Raw genomic sequence first — 17,240 nt, 5'->3', positions numbered from 1 at the left:
ATCTGTCTTAAGATTTTAATCCAAGCTTGCTTTACATGTATGTATGCACCAATATTTTAAAATACATAAATGTAATCATACTGTTTTGCAAATGACTTTATTTGAGTGAGCGATTTTACAATCACGGTATTTCTTAGTGGCAATCTAAATAAGGAACTTAAACCGTTTTGCTTTACTTAAACTTTACTTAAACCTTCTGCCATTTTGCTCCCCTAAAAACTATTCTTGTCTAAGGGTCCTGTTAGAACAACTTGAGTTTCAAAAGCTTCCATTTTTGCTAAAGCAAATTTCATTTTCCATCACATTTCCAAGCCCCTGTAATACAATCCTTTTTTAATCTCTACAGAGTGTATGATGGAGAGAAATCCTACCGACCAGGAGCCTTCTAAATGGTGACTATGGAGAGATGCCAAGGAAATTGAATGGTGCCAAATGCAAAATCCTCAAGTTGCTCTCTAAACCAAAGAAATTCACTGGGAGCTGGATTTCACTGAGGCAGGAAGTATTTCACCTACAAAGATAGAGCACATGTGGAGATTATATTTGGGACCAGGGAATAAAGAAGAAAAGGAAAGCTACATTGTATTTCAGTTGTATTTCAGGAGACAGTAAAAAGAGAACGTTCCCTGAAGCAAAAATAACCAATGACCTTTGGTGCAGGAAAAATATTTAAGCAATAGTTTATAATTAAGTTTATTTACATTTTTCCCTTATAGGAAATTAACTGCTGAAAATCTGTTATTCCTTCAGCAAGTTCAATGCACACAGAACGCATAGAGAAAGAGAGATCCAGAAGTATTTCAAATTTCAAAGATTATATTTATTTGAAATAACCCTGGATCTAAACTACTAAAAATGTTTATTGCATACTCAATATGCATAGGAGGTCAGGAGAATACCAAGAACTCCAAGTTACAGAACAAGTCCTCTAAGTGCTTAAAAGTGCCAGTTAGGGAGATAAGTTATGGGCTCATAGAAAAGGAACCGTAATAATGCTAAGGATCCTGTGGTAAATGCTGAATGAATAACAGTCATTCATTTTTGGAGACCTCGTCCCTCACTCATGGTCTTCAGGTAAGAGATAGAACTTAAATCATGTCTTAAAGGATTTTGGAAATTATAGGAAAAGAAGGGACGTGAAAAGGATCCCAGCATTAAAAAAAAGTACAGATGCAGCAAAGTACCAAGCACATCTAGCAGACCTTGAGCAGATCCTTTTAACTGCAACAAAGCGTTTGTGCCAACTAGGAGAAAACTTTGAGTAAGTAGGTTGGGCCTCTGCTCTGAAGGGCCTTCACTACTAAATTAAGATATTTGGACATTATCTTTTTAGACAATAGAGAATCAAAGCTGGTTTCCTGTGAAGCAACATGATTAAAGTATGCTTTCTAAAAATCTTTATTTTTTTATGAAGAAAATTTGCAAAGCACAGAAAACCACCAAAAATAGAATAAAAATTGGCGTGCACCTATAATCCCAGCTACTCAGAGACTGAGGCAGGAGAATCCCTTGAAACTGGGACACAGAGGTTGCAGTGAGCCGAGATCACGCCACTGCGCTCCAGCCTGGGTGACAGAGTGAGACTTGGTCTCAATAAATAAATACATACATACATACATAATAGTAAAATAAAAAATGAAAATAAAAATTACCTGGAAATCCATCATCCATAAATATGTTAAACTTTGATGGCTAAATGTACAGCATTTTATTTCTGGTCATATATTTGTGTGTGTGCACGTGTGTGTGTGTGTGTGTGTGAGTGTGTAGACTGGGATTATGTTTTATTTATTCAACATTATGTTGTGGGTTTTTCAACATGATTTTTAATGAACTGCATTGTATTTCATTATATAAATGCAATATGTGTCCAATTTTTCTATTTTTCATCCAGGCATAAATAACTAAGATTAATCCAAGGTTAACATAAGCAGTATTTACAAAGGATTGGAGTAAGGATAAACTGAGAGCAGGAAGACCAGTTAAGAAGCTACTGGTAGAGAACTGCTTGAATAAAGGGCATGTTCACACACTGGAATAGTTTATAACTATTATATTACATTATAATTATTATTTCAAAGAATGATACTACTCCCAGTGTAGTATACGAAGTGATCTCCAAGGTAGATTTTCTGGGTTTCTCCTCTTCTCCCCAGTCTCTTAAATTTGTAGTGCTCCAGAATTCAGTCCTTTCTCTTCTCCTTCATCTACATTTCCTCCCTTGGTAATCCCATCCAGTCCCAAGGATTTAAATACTGTCTATATGTTAACCACTTGATGGCCTGTGGAAAGGAAAAGTATTCTATATACAGAGATGGATACACATTTCCTGAAAAAGCATTCAAAACTGTAAGTTGGAAATGCCTGCTCCACCAATGCTATCCAATAGGACAAATTACAAATACAAAACACTAGTGTACTGCCCTCAGAGAGGTGCTTGTAAGTGAGGGGCCTTGAAGCTGAGTATACGCTACAGCTCAAGTCAAGGCCTAGAGGCAGGAGCAGAAAGATGTGATGAAGGAATCAGGAAGGGTGCACCGCCACTACGAAGTCTGGCGATGGGATGGGTAGGGAAAAAATCACCTTGGGAAATTTGCTCTTTAACTTCTACTCATTCAGATGTTTGTAGACTAATAACCTGAAAGCATCGTTTGATTCAGGTTTCTAATAAATGGCATGTAAGCCATTGTGACAAGGGGTGGAGGGAGAAAGACTCTGTTGACCAGTGAACAAAATAATGATCCTGAGATAGAAAGCAAATATACATGATTCTTCATTTTCAACACCTTCTCCATGTCAAAGTTTTTTTCATTGTTTATTTATGAGCTCTGCTTTTCATCACATAACCCCTTCAACTAAAATTTTCAAAGAATTCTTTCTTTCCATCTTGAAAAGCCCTACCTACTTTTATACAATTGCACTTTGCCTTCCTTTTTGTGTAATTGGGTACAAACATGTAAAAATATTTATACTCCTTTCTAATCTATAGAAGACCATTTTGGGGGTCTTGAAAACAGACTCTTTACAGATGGAGAGAATGAGAGAAATGTCCTCAGTGTGCTGGCTAAAAACTGCAATGTCTGCCCAGCACTGTGCCTCCTCTCATAACAGGGGATGCTCTGCTGAATGAGCCCTTGTATGTCAAGATTCAAAAAGTTCTTGTTTGCTCCAGTTGAACAAAGCTCTCACAGACAGTGGGATCTGCAGGGTAGCCACCAAGTGTGTTAAACCAATGCTCCCTCCACCACACTGCTGAATAGTTTATCGTAATGGCAGTTCTCACCTTCATGTATAGAGGCCGGTGTTCATGTTGCCGTCCTGCACAGAGCTCCCACTGACTTCAAAGGAAATGACATAGAACAGAACCCTGTGGTGTAAGGAGAAACAAGCAGCATCTGATCAGAATTAGGCCACTTTTTTTTTATTCCCTCTGTATAAATGGCTAAATTTATATACGGAATATCTAAAGGCCACCTTTCACTTCAGCAGTTTATGAATTGTCAGATATACATACACTTATTGGGAAGTTCAACACTGGACTGCTTTTTATGTAGGAGGGAAAGGGAGGGGAGTGTGTGTTAGAAAAATCCACCTCAATCCCACGTATTGCTTGGTCTGTAAGACCCCCAAGAGAGCAAAGTGATTTGGGGCTAGTTTTGGGGTTCTGTTTTACTTATAGCTGGCCTTGAGGCACATGCTAAAGAAAAAGAAGGAGGAGGAGAAAAAGGAGGGGAAAAAAAAGAGAAAAAAGAAAGCGTAAGTATATGTTTATTAAGTCTCTGGATAGGGGAAGTCATTCTAAGCTTAAAAGCAAGAAGAGGGGATAAATCAAAATGAAATAGGTTAAAATGGCAAATGAAAAGCTGCATCAATTGTGACAGGTAAAAGATTAATATTCCTAATGTATTCAAATTATCCACAAATTGGCTAAAAATGTAATAAAATAAATTCTAGATGGATAAAATGTTAAAATTTAAATTTTCTAAAAATGTTTAGCTAAAGTAATGCATAGGTGAATATCTGACCTCTGGATAGGAAAGGGAGTTCGAAGCTTAAACATAGTATAAGAAATCACAGTGGCCAGGCACGGAGGCTCATGCCTGTAATCCCAGAACTTTGGGAGGCTGAGGCAGGCAGATCACAAGGTCAAGAGATCGAAACCATCCTGGCCAACATGGTGAAACCCCGTCTCTACTAAAAAGACAAAAATTAGCTGGGCGTAGTGGCAGGCGCCTGTAATCCCAGATACTTGAGAGGCTGAGGCAAGAGAATCGCTTGAACCTGGGAGGTGGAGGTTGCAGTGAGCCGAGATCACGCCATTGCATTCCAGCCTGGGCAAAAAGAGAAACTCTGTCTCAAAAGAAAAAAAAAAAAAAAGAAATCATGAAGAAAAAGATCAACGCATTTGACCATATGAAAAATCAAAATTCTGTAAATTAAAAAAAGTAAAAATTAAAACAGTCAACTTGGAAAATATTTGCAACAGTTATCCTGAATTTATAAAGAACTCAAGGCTGGGCTTGGTGGCTCATACCTTTAATCCTAGCACTTGGGGAGGCTGAGGCAGGCAGATTGCTTGAGCTCAGGAGTTTGAGACTAGCCTGGACAACATGATGAAAACCCATCTGTAAACAAAAATTTAAAAATTAACCAGATGTGGTGGTCCATGCCTGTAGGCTTAGCTACTTGTGAGGCTAAGATGGGAGGATCACTTGAGCTCAGGAGGTGGAGGCTGCAGTGAGCCGAGATCACACAACTGCACTCCAGCCCAGGCGATAGAGCAAGACCCTTTCTCAAAAGATAATAATAATAATAAAAATAAAGAACTCAAGAAAGTTGATTTTTTAAAAAAAGTAATAAAAGATTTCCATAGAATAAAAGGCAAAGGATTCAGAAAGTTCATGGAAACATAAATTAAAATGGCTAATAAACACTTGAAAATGTTCAATATTACTAATAACCAATGAGTAATGAAATACAAACTTTTTTCACTTCAAACAGGCAAATATGAAAAAATGAAACTATGCATTGTAGTATTTTCAAATACAAGCAATAAAGAGAAAATAGAGTGAAAAAGAAATGCTTATTCAAAATAGCAACAAAACAAATAAAATGCCAAATAATATACTTAATGTGCAGGACCTAAATAAGGAAAGTGAGCTTTCCTCCCTTTCTCACCAGAAAGCAGCCTCACGGGGGCCAGGCCTGCGTAGGAAGAGTGTTCTAGCAAGGTAGCAGCCTAAAGGTGTCAGGAAATTGGCAACATGCAGGGAGATTAAGCAAATTAGTAGAATATTAAGGATAATGACAGCAAGTTGCTCACTGTCAGAGAAAAGAGGTGTAAACATGGAAAGGGAAAGCTAGACTAAGCCCTGTGGCAACGGATTAGAATTGAACCTATCAGTGTGAACTTATGGTTTTCAATATATAAAGACAGATATAAAGAATAAACATAGGGCTGGGCGTGGTGGCTCACACCTGTAATCTCAGCACTTTGGGAGGCCCAGGCAGGTGGAACACTTGAGGTCAGGAGTTCAAGACCAGCCTGGCCAACATGGTGAAACCCTATCTCTACTAAAAATACAAAAATTAGCAGGACATGGTGGCATGCTCCTGTAATCCCAGCTACTCAGGAGGCTGAGGCAGGCGAATCGCTTGAACCAGGAGGCAGAGGTTGCAGTGAGCTGAGATCAAGCCATTGCACTCCAGCCTGGGCAAAGAAGCAAGACTCCATCCCAAAAATAAATAAATTAATTAATTAACATAGATGTAAATGCATGTATGCATATATGTACATAAATGCATATGTGAAAATACCTATATATGTACATATGTATATGCATACATGTATTTCCCTAGCTCAGTTAGTGAGGCAGCCTCCGAGAAGCAATGCCATAGTAACGGTGAGCACTCCCAGTGCCTTGATCTTGGTTCCTAAATATCGTTCTATCTTCTCCACATTTACTCCGTTCTTTAGGGATCTCATCCACTTTCTAATGCTTCATGCCGATGACATCTACATGTATATGTCAAGACTAGACCTTTCATCTAAGCCCCAGATTACTATATTCAAACTGCTTATCTGACATCTCTATTTTGTTGTGTCACACACATTTCAAATTTAGCATAGTCAAAATAGAATATTTGATTTCTCTGTGCCCTTCCAATCTATTTCCCCCATTATTTGTATCTTATAAATGGCAGCGTTATTCACTCAGTTACCGAAGTCAGAAGTCTGGGAGTTAAAATCCTTTCCCTTTCCCTTATCCTTCATTGTCAGTTCACTTGCCAGTCCAAATGGGGTTCTACCTCCCAAATGCATCTTGAATTCATTCACTTTTCCCCATCTTCACTTGGGACCGTGCCAGTTTAAATTACTGCTCTTCCTCTCCTAATTTACTGTGATGGCTCTTGACAGGTCTCTCCACTGCTATGGAAACTTCCTTACATTCCATTATCAACACAACCAGAGTAAACTCCTGAAATGTAATTGGAGCATGCCATTCTCCTCTTTAAAACACTTCCATGGTTTTCCAGCCTTTTAGAACAAATCCAAGTGCCTGGCTATGGCTAGAAAGACCCCTGCATGATTGGAACACCTGCCTGAAGTCTCCAACTTCGCACCATGTATCTTATCTCATCAGTCACAACTCTGCAGTCAAAGTGTCCTGTGCAGGCTGGGCATGGTGGCTCATGCTTGTAATTCCAGCACTTTGGGAGGCCGAGATGGGTGGATCACTTGAGGCCAGGAGTTTGAAACTAGCCTGGCCAACATGGTGAAACGCCATCTCTACTAAAAGTACAAAAAAATTAGTCAGGTGTGGTGGTGCACACCTGGTCCCAGCTACTCAGGAGGCAGGAGAATCACTTGAACCTTGGAGGGAGAGGTTGCAGTGAGCCGAGATTGCACCACTTCACTCCAGCCTGAGCAACAGAGCGAGACTCTGTCTCAAAAAAGTGTCCTCTGCAATTGATGCTCCTAGAACACACCAACCTCTTTCCTCTTTCAGGATTTTTGCACTTGCTCTTGTTTCTGTTTGTAATGCTCATCTTTCAGCTTTTCACATGGTTGGCCCCTTCTCATTCTTTAGTTTTTAACTTCAATGCCAATTTCTCACCGGGTGCTGTGGCTCATGCCTGTAATCCCAGGACTTTGGGAGGCCAAGGAGGGTGGGTCACCTGAGGTCAGGAGTTTGAGACCAGCCTGACCAACATGGTGAAACCCCATCTCTACTAAAAATACAAAATTAGCCGGGTGTGGTGGGGTATGCCTGTAATCCTAGCTACTCGGGAGGCTGAGGCAGGAGAATCGCTTGAACCCAGGAGGTGGAGGTTGCAGTGAGCCGAAATCACACCGTTGCACTCCAGCCTGGGCAATAAGAGTGAAACTTCATCTCAAAAAACAAAAACAAAAATGTCAATTTCTCAAGGCAGAATTTCTTGGTCATCTTATCTAAGTAGGACCCTCTATTATTCCCTTTCACAGCCAACTGTTTATATTCTTCCCAATACAAGCTGTAATTGTTTTATTTATTTGTTTGGTTGTGTGTGTCTTTCACTAGAGTATAAGTTGTGCGAGGGAGGTGATCTTGTCTTTCTTGTGTTCCTGTGTATTCCCATTATTTAGCATGGTGTCTGGTGTATACTGTATAGTTGATAAATTGTTATTGAATTCACATATCCATCTGACAAGGGATTAATAACCAGAATATATAAGGAGCTCAAACAATTCAGTAGCAAAATCCCAAATAATCCAATTTGTAAATGGGCAAAAGATCTGAATAGACATTTCTTCTTCTTCTTCTTCTTCTTATTATTATTATTATACTTTAAGTTCTAGGGTACATGTGCACAACGTGCAGGTTTGTTACATAGGTATACACGTGCCATGTTGGCTTGCTGCATGACATTTCTTAAAAGAAGATATACAAATGGCCAACAGGTATATGAAAAAAAAAATGTTCAACATCACTAATCACCAGAGAAATGCAAATCAAAACCACAATGAGATTTCATCTCACCCCAGTTAAAATGGCTTTTATCAAAAAGACGGGAATAATGGACGCTGGCAGGGATGTAGAGAAAGGGGAACCCTCATACATAGTTGGTGGGAATGTCACTTAGTACAGCTATTATGGAAAACTGTAAGGAAGTTCCTTAAAAAACTAAAAATAGAACTGCCATATGATTCACCAATTTCACCACTAGATATATATCCAAAAGAAAGGAAATCAATATATCAAAGATATGTCTGCACTCCCCTGTTTATTGCAACACTATTCACAATAGCCAAAATATAAAATCGACCTAAGTGCCCATAAACGGATGAATGGATAAAGAAAATGTGGCATATATACAAGACGGAATATTATTCGGCAATAAAAATTAAACCCTGTCATTTGCAGCAACACAGATGGAACTGGAGGTCATTATGTTAAGTGAAATAAGCCAGGCACAGAAAGACAAATATCACATGTTCTCACTCATATATGGAAACTTAAAAAGTAGATTTTGTGAAGATAGAGAGTAGACTGGTAGTTTTCAGAGGCCAGGAAGGGTAGAGGGGAAGGCGAGGATGAAGAGAGATTGATTAATAGGTACAAATATACAGTTTAACAGAATAATTAAGACCTAGAGTTTGATAGATAAGAAGGGTGACTATAGTTTACAACAATCTATTGTATATTTCAAAATAGCTAGAAGGTAATAATTTGAATGTTTCAAACATAAAGAAAAGACAAATATATAAGGTGATGGCTATCCCAGTTATACTGGTTTGAACTTTACAAATTATATGAATGTATTACATTATCACAGGTTCTCCCAAAATATGTACACCTATGATGTATCAATAAAAATTAAAAATAATAAAAATTTACAGAAATCTACTATGTGTGAGGTGCTAAGGACTCAGGAATGAAACAAAACTTTCTCTCACATGGCTTATAACCTAGGAGAGAAGTAAGTAAGAAAGCAAATAAGAAATGGCTATTCTGCATAATTAGTGCTATGGTGGGGGAAGTAAAGGAGAGTATAGCATCATCTAGAGAAGCCCCTATTCTGAGGCTCAAGGAAGATCACAAAAGGCTTTTTTTTTTTTTCTGGAGGCTGTAACACCTTAGTGAAACCTACAGGATGGATCAGTTAGTCATCCAAGATACAGTGGGTGAGGACAGAAGCAAAGAACAACATGTATCTGGAAAGGAAGGAGGGCATGACATGATCAACAGGCTAAGCCTTAGGGCTGCCAGAGTAGAGTTGAGGATGAGGAAGATGAATGGGAAGAGATAAAGATATGAATAAGCTGATGTAATGGTAAACCTCACCAAACATCTTGAGGATATGGGAAGGTCATTGGAACGCTGTATGCAGGGAGTAGCGTGACCAGTTTTGTGTTACACAAGGTCATTCTGGCTGTACTGTATATAAGGGATTGAAGACCAAGAGTTAGGAGGCCATGGCAGCAACCTAGGTGAAAGCTGGCAGAATAACAGTGACCTCAACTGAGGTAGTAACGATGGGACTATTAAGAATAAGAAGACAGATCCGAGGGCCATTTAAAAAGTGGCAGTCACAAAAATTAGCAATTCAATAAGTAATTTGATAAATGATGTGGGGACAACTGGTTAAATATTTGGAGGAAAAGAGTTAGATTCTTATATCAAAGTTACATCAAAATTAACTCCAGGTCAGTGAAAGATTTGAATGGTTAAAAATGAAATTATAAAACTATCAGAAGACTTCTGGTCAAGATGAATGACACTTTGAGATACCCCACCTCTTCCAAATCCACTTCTGATAGGCAGCTAAAAAACAAAGCTGATTCCACTTCTCTTGCTGAGGCTATAGCATTATACAGAGCTGTGGACTGGAGGAGGAAGGACAAAGACACAGTAAGAACTGAATAGGCGGGGCACGGTGGCTCGCGCCTGCAATCTCAGCACTTTGGGAGGCCAAGCTGGGCGGACCGTCTGAGGTCAGGAATTCGAGACCAGCCTGGCCAACATGGCGAAACCCGTCTCTACTAAAAATACACACACACACACACACACACAAATTAGCTGGGAGGGGTGGTGCATGCCTGTAATTCCAGCTACTTAGGAGGCTGAGGCAGGAGAATCGTTTGAACCCGGGAGGCAGAGCTTGCAGTGAGCCGTGACACTGCATTCCAGCCTGGGTGACAGAGCAAGATACTGTCGCAAAAAATAAAACAAACAAACAAAAACCAAAACAAAACATTAAATGTAAAAAGCAAACCTATAACACTTTTAAAAGAAAACAAGAGAATGTATTTATGACCTTAAGGTAAGGAAGGATTGTCAAATTTAAGCATTAAACCCTTTATTTGACAAGCGACATCATAAGTAAGTGATAAGGCAAGCCACAAACTTACCTTTGCAATGAAAGAAGATACTTTCAAAGCATTTTGCCACACTGGACCTAGAAAAGGTGTAGGTGTGCTCCTTGCATTGATGGTTCTAAATCTTTTTCCCTCTTTCCTTTCTGAAACTTCTGCTTTGATTAACATGAAATTTGACTATACCGCTCACTTCTGCTTCTTGTTACACACTCATTCTCCCATCTGGAGACACTCATCTTTCCTTGAAGATTTTAGCTGGTGGTTCACTGTTACTCCAATATTACTTTTGTCATAATTCTTGGTGATTTTAATATCGATTTATATGGACCTTCCAGTAACCTAGCTTCTAAGTTCTTTGGCCTCCTCTTCTTGATACTGTCTTCTATCTTGGCAACTCACTAACATGGTTATACCTCTAGACCTGCACTGTCCAATATGATAACCACGTTTCTCATGTTGCTTTTAAATTCTAAATTTATTAAATTTAAATATTTAAATATTATTTCTTCCACAGAAGTTCTACTGGATAGTGCTGCTTTAGATCTTGTCATTACCAATAAATAACTGCAACTTCTCCATAATGTCATTATTAAGCATCACATTTTCTGACCTTTTTTTTTTTTTTTTTTTTTGAGGGTCAGGGTCTCTCTGTTGCTCAGGCTGGAGTGCTATGGCGTGCTCATGGTTCATTGCAGCCTCAAACTCCTGGGCTATAGCGATCATCCTGCCTCAGCTTCCTAAGTAGCTGGGACTACAGGTGCATGCCACCACACTCCCCTAAGTTTTTTTGTTTTTTTATTTTTATTTTTTTTAAGACGGAGTCTCACTCTGTAGCTCAGGCTGGAGTGCAGTGGTGCAATCTTGGCTCACTGCAACTTCCACCTCCCAGGTTCAGGCGATTCTCCTGCCTCAGCCTCCTAAGTAGCTGGGATTATATACGCCCACCACCATGCTGGGCTAATTTTTTGCATTTTTAGTAGAGACGGGGTTTCACGATGTCAGTCAGGCTGGTCTTGAACTCCTGACCTCAAGTGATCCGCCCGCATCAGCCTCCCAAAGTGCTGGGATTGCAGGCGTGGGCTACCATGACTGGCCTTATTTTTTATTTTTTAGAGATGGGGTCTTGATATTTTTCCCAGTCTGGTCTTGAACTTCTGGCCTCAAGTGATCCTCCCACCTCAGCCTCCCAAGTGGCTGGAATTATAGGCAAGATCTTCTGTTTTTAAAGCTTATTCTTTGACTCCAACCATTTTTCAAATATATCTGTACCTATAATATATTAATTCCTTAACCATTTATTGTCCCTAACCTGTGTCATGTGCCAATTTTCATTATTATTCAACCTAAATTCTGTGATCAATCATTATAACCCTGCATGCATCCTAAACTCTCTTGTCTTGTCCCTCTTACTTTTTATTTATTTTTTTTTAACTTTGCAAATCCTGGTTAAATCTAACTTTCTGCCTGCTTGTTACTAGGATCCAGTTCTCCATTTAAATCTGCACTGCACCTCTGCAGCTAAATGTGGTTGGAGGGAAAAACACATAACCATCACTAACCTCACTTGAGTGCTTAATGCTACCTACCAATCATTATTGTTTCTTAGTCCAGACTCTCATTCTTCTAGACTATTCAGAATTTCTCCTAACTTTCAAGCCTCTGAAAACTTCTCCCCATCCTCACTCTCAACTGATGAGTTGTATCTTATTTCTATTGAGAAATAACAGCAATCAGAAAGGAATTTTCATGTGTTCTCAGTGCCACATCTCCTCACCTACCTGCATTCGTGTTTACGTGCTCTGCCTTCTCACATGTTACTGTGAATGGACTGTCTATGCTCCTAATGAAGGCCAGTTCTCTATTATGTGCTAGATCTCACTCTCTCTAGTCGATTTAGGGACCCCATTACAGCAATTTTCTCCTTTATCTCTGGCATCATCAAGTTTTTTCTCTCTACTGGATCTTTCCCATCAGCACAACACCAAGATTTTATTTCTATTGTCTTAAGAAAAGAAAATAAACCTTACTATTCACCTTACTTTTCCCTTCAGTTACTCCATTTTCTACCTTCTCCTTTTAGCAAAATTCCTTTAAAGAGTAGCCTGCCTATACCTACTATTTCTAACTTCTCCACTCCCATTCACTCTTGAATCCACATTGATCAGCTTTTTTTCCCCATCTTAGTCCATTTTGTGCTACCATAACAGAATACCTCAGAGATTTATTGGCTCACACTTCTGGAGGTTGGGAAGTCCAAGATTGAAAAGTGCATCTTGCCAGGGCCTTCTTGCTGCATCATCCCATGGTGGACAGCATCCCATGGCGGAAGGGCAAAGCGAGGGTGAGAGAGACAAAACAGGGCTGAACTCATCCTTTTATAAGGATTCTACTCCAACGATAACAATTCTATTTCTGAGATAACGGCATTAATCCATTCATGAGGGTAGAGTGCTCATGACCTAATCACCTCTTAAATATCCCACCTTTTAATACTGTCACAATAGCAATTAAATTTCAACTTGTGTGGGAGGGGACAAACATTCAAACCATAGCATCCCTCACCATGCCATTAACTCTGTTGTCACTATCACCCAATATTTCCACATTGCTAAATGTAATGGTCAATGTCAGCCCACATCTTGCTTGACCTATTAGCAGCATGGGACACAGCTGATCCATCCTTTCTTCTTGAGACACTTTCTTTTCTTGACTTCCAATGTTTCTCCCTACCTTACTATCTCTTCCTTCTCAGTCTCCTTTGTTGGTTTCTCCTTATCTCCCTGACCTCTGAATGTTGAAATATCTCAGGCTTTGGACTTCTTCTCTTCACTATCTATACTCACTTTGTGGTAGATTAAATTATGGTTTACAACTACCTGCTTTCTCCCTTCTATGAATATTATACATCTGCACCCTTTGGATTTGTCTTTAAATGCCTCTGCTGAGCAGAGTATACATTTTTTCCCACATTGCAGGGCTGAGCTATGTGACTTTTTTTGGCTGGTGGAATGGAATAGAATGGAAATACGTGGTGTATGCCATATGCAAGGAGAATCTTTAAATTGGATTGAATGGATTAGTTTGGCCTCTCTTGCTTCTGCCCTTTGCCACGAGTATAGCACAGACAGCGGCTGTTCTTTTAGCCTAGGCCCAAGATTAGAAGACACTTGAATCCGATCTATCTGCTGGCCCACAACCTAGAGCAGAGCTGTAATCAATCTGTAGCCCATATGTAGCAAGAGCAAGAAATGAACGTTTGTTGCTGTAATCCACTGAGATTTGGTGCTTGTTAGTTACCTCAACAATGTTAACTAATAAAATTTTCTTTAAACTCTCCTGAGCTCTAAGCTCATATATCCAGTTGCCAACTTGGCATCTACATTTAGACGTATCAAAGGCATCTCGAACTCACCAGGTTCAAAATGAGCTCCTGATATTTCCCACAAAATTGGTCTTCTTGAAGTCTTGTCATTATCACTAATGTAAACTCCAACAATAACAAAAAAAAGGGGACAAAAAACTACAGTCACCCTGATTTCTCACTTTTGCTTGCATTCCATGCCCAATTTATCAACAAATCTTGGTTTTATTTTCAAAATAAATCCAGAGTCTGGAAACTTCTCACCACCTTTACTAGTACCACCTTGGCCCAAGCCCTGATCATCTTTGCCCATTTACTGTTACAGCCATACCAATCCCCACCAATGGGGTGGTCACCTTTGCATTCTCCAACACAGCCTCAGCTCCTAAGCATTACTAGAGAAAGTTCCTCTAGAGTAGGAAAACAAAAGTTAATCAATAACTACCCAATGAATGTTACCCAAGCTTAGTTGGGTCATAATTACTCATGGGTTATCTTTTAATTATCTCTAACCACTTTTTACTACCTCCATCGCTATCATAGTCCAAGCCACTATCATCTCTTGTCCAGGTTATTCTGAAAGCCACTCAGTTTACTCCTGCTCTTGTCCCCAAGAGTGTGCCTTTTAAAGCAGTAAGTCAGATTGTGTTATTCCTTTGTCCAAATTTTCCTTTCCTCAAATGGAAAAATACCACCTCACCAAGAGAAAAAAATCATTATAATGGTCCACAACGCCTTACATTTTGCACACATGCACACACACACACACATACTCTCTCCCCATCTTACTGCTCAGATCTCATCTCTTATGACCCTCACTTTTCTCATTCAGCTTTAGCCACAGTAGCTTCCTTGCTGTTTCTTAAATACATAATTTATGCTCCCACTTCAGGGCCCTTGCATCTGTTGTTCCCTTTACCTAAGACGCCCTTCCACCAAATATCTCTATGGCTTGCTTCCTTGCTTTCTTTAGGATTTTACTCAAATGTTACCTTCTCAGTGAGGCCTTCCTTCACCACTCTATTTTAGATGGTCCCCAAACTCCCTATCCGGCTTCACTGCTTTATTTCCCTCTATAGCACTTATCATAAAGTATGTAAAATTTAACATATAACCAATTTTGCTTTTTTATTGTGTTTATTGCTTCTCTTTCTACACTAGAATGTAAACTCCATGAACTAAGAGTTGTTTTGGTCTGTTTCGTTCACTGTCGTATACTGCGAACTGGTGTAGCCTTCTTCTCAAGCCCTTCCAATAAATTTGGAAATTCCTAATTACTTGAATTAAATCTTTTTCTGCTAAAAAAAAAAAACCTACATTGATTTCTGTTTTCTTTAATGAAACTGACTGATAGACCCATTCTTGCAGAAAAAAAAAATGCTTCTATCTGGAGAGATTGAACCAGAACAACTCTGGACCCTGCAACCATTGGGCATTTAGTGACAGTCTACATATTGAACAACGAGGTCTCCAGCCTTTTTATACCATTGGCTCTAGACACTAGCTGACAGACTTACAGTACACCATCTTCAGGGAGGAGATTAGAATATTTGTTATTGGAGCTGCTGGCTTCCCAAGAGAAAAACATTTTGGGAAAGAGGAAGAGAGCCCTGCCTAATCAACCTGCCACGCACAGAGGTTCCAATGGACTTTTTATTGCCTCATTCTTAAATCAAGAGACCATCAAGGGTCACCAGATATTAGAAGACATATAGAAGAAAGATTCCAATACAAAATATAGAAAAAAACCCCAAACCTTTAAAAAATGAACTTATGGCCACGCGCGGTGGCTCATGCCTGTAATCCCAGGACTTTGGGAGGCTGAGGCAGGCAGATCACGAGGTCAGGAGTTCGAGACCAGCCTGGCCAACATAGTGAAACCCCATCTCTACTGAAAAAAAAAAAACACAAAAATTAGCTGGGTGTGGTGGCACACACCTGTAGTCCTAGCTACTCAGGAGGCTGAGGCAGGAGAATCGTTTGAACCTGGGAGGCAGAGGTTGCAGTGAGCCAAGACCATGCCACTGCACTCCAGACTGGCAACAGAGCGAGACTACATTAAAAAAAAAAAAAAAAAAAAAAACTTATAAGGAATAGAAAGAGTAGATGGAATAGAAGAAGAAAGCTTATAAATTACAATTACAACTAATATTCTTAGAAAGATAAGATAATGTATTGCATCTTTACTTTAGTAAGTACTCCTTAAACAATAATAAGATACTCTTAAAAAGGAACATTCAGAGAATTAGAAAAATTTGTAAGTATTAAGAATGTAATAGACAGAAAATTTAATAGGACTGGAAAATATGTCTACTAAGACAGTAGAAAAGAGGAAGGAAAGGACAATAAGATTAGAAATTCAACACAGGAAATTTAGCATCCAACTGATCAAAATTTCAAACTGAGAACAGAGAAAAATTGAGAGCAATGGTCAAATAATTAAAGAAAATTTACAAGAACTAATTGCCAGAAACCCTAAGGTAATACAGAGAAACAAAAAAGACCATGCAGGAAGGAGAAACACAATGGCATTAAACTTCTCATGGCAATACTAGATCCTAGACAACAATAAAACAGTGACTTCAAAATTGTCATCAAAATGGATTTCCAATGTTGAATTCTATACAAATCACAAATCACGTGTAAGGGTAAACTAAAGACATTTCAGATATGCAGTCTCCCAAGGTCTCAAAAAATTTACTTCCAGGCACCCCCATGTTTTTTTTTTTTTTTTTTTTTGACACAGTCTTACCCTGTCACATAGGCTGGAGTGCAGTGGCACGGTCTCTGCTCACTGCAACCTCCCCCTCCTGGGTTCAAGCAATTCTCCTGTCTCAGCCTCTAAGTATTTGGAATTACAGGATCCCGCCACCACGCCTGGCTAATTTTTTGTATTTTTAGTAGAGACAGGGTTTCATCATGTTGGCCAGGCTAGTCTCAAACTCTTGACCTCAAATGATCTGGCCGCCTCGGCCTCCCAAAGTGCTGGGATTACAGGTGTGAGCCACCACGTCCGGCCCTGGGCACCCCTTCTAAGGTTGCTATTGGAGAAAGTGTTCCATCAAAACAATGAAAGAAACCAAGAAAGGGGCATACATGGAATCCAAGCAAAAGAATCTTGTGCAGGAGAGAGGAGAAGGGAATGACCAAAAGTCCCAGGTAGCCTACAGTGCAGCAGGCCTAAAGAGCAGCCAGTCACAGATAGGAATAGAACAACGGAGGCCTCAAAAAGGCTGTTTTTAAAAGATGGGGGAAAAAAAACCCGAACTGTGAAACCGACAGATTAGCTGATGTATTAACCATAGAATATACAGAGAAATTTTACAACTCTGGGAGAGGAAATGATCAACTGAGACAAGTACATAGAAAACAAAAGAAAGAGAAAAACAAGGTAATTATTACCATAATTATTTTTATAAAAAGGAACTGTGGGCCAGGCGCGGTGGCTCACGCCTGTAATCCCAGCACTTTGGGAGGCCAAGGCGGAAGGATCACGGGGTTAGGAGATCAAGACCACCC

The 17,240-nt window shown here is 39.5% G+C and overlaps 1 long non-coding RNA gene across 2 annotated transcripts; it reads right to left on the bottom strand.

Annotated features, from left to right (window-relative positions):
• Window positions 1-523: 523 nt before the first annotated feature.
• LOC129049158 (uncharacterized) lies at window positions 524-16,791 on the bottom strand. 2 transcript variants are annotated; one of them, XR_008511987.2, is made up of 5 exons: window positions 16,474-16,791; window positions 12,573-12,650; window positions 4,535-4,625; window positions 3,284-3,367; window positions 524-2,282 (listed from the first exon to the last, which is right to left on the bottom strand). It is a non-coding gene; the product is annotated as an uncharacterized LOC129049158 (long non-coding RNA). The 2 variants fall into 2 exon arrangements; XR_008511988.1 differs by lacking the exon at window positions 16,474-16,791 and adding an exon at window positions 13,773-15,751.
• Window positions 16,792-17,240: the final 449 nt, after the last annotated feature.

Source organism: Pongo abelii, chromosome 10 (assembly GCF_028885655.2).
Source record: "Pongo abelii isolate AG06213 chromosome 10, NHGRI_mPonAbe1-v2.0_pri, whole genome shotgun sequence".
NCBI lineage: Eukaryota > Metazoa > Chordata > Mammalia > Primates > Hominidae > Pongo > Pongo abelii.
This window is presented reverse-complemented; position numbering and strand designations above follow the sequence as displayed.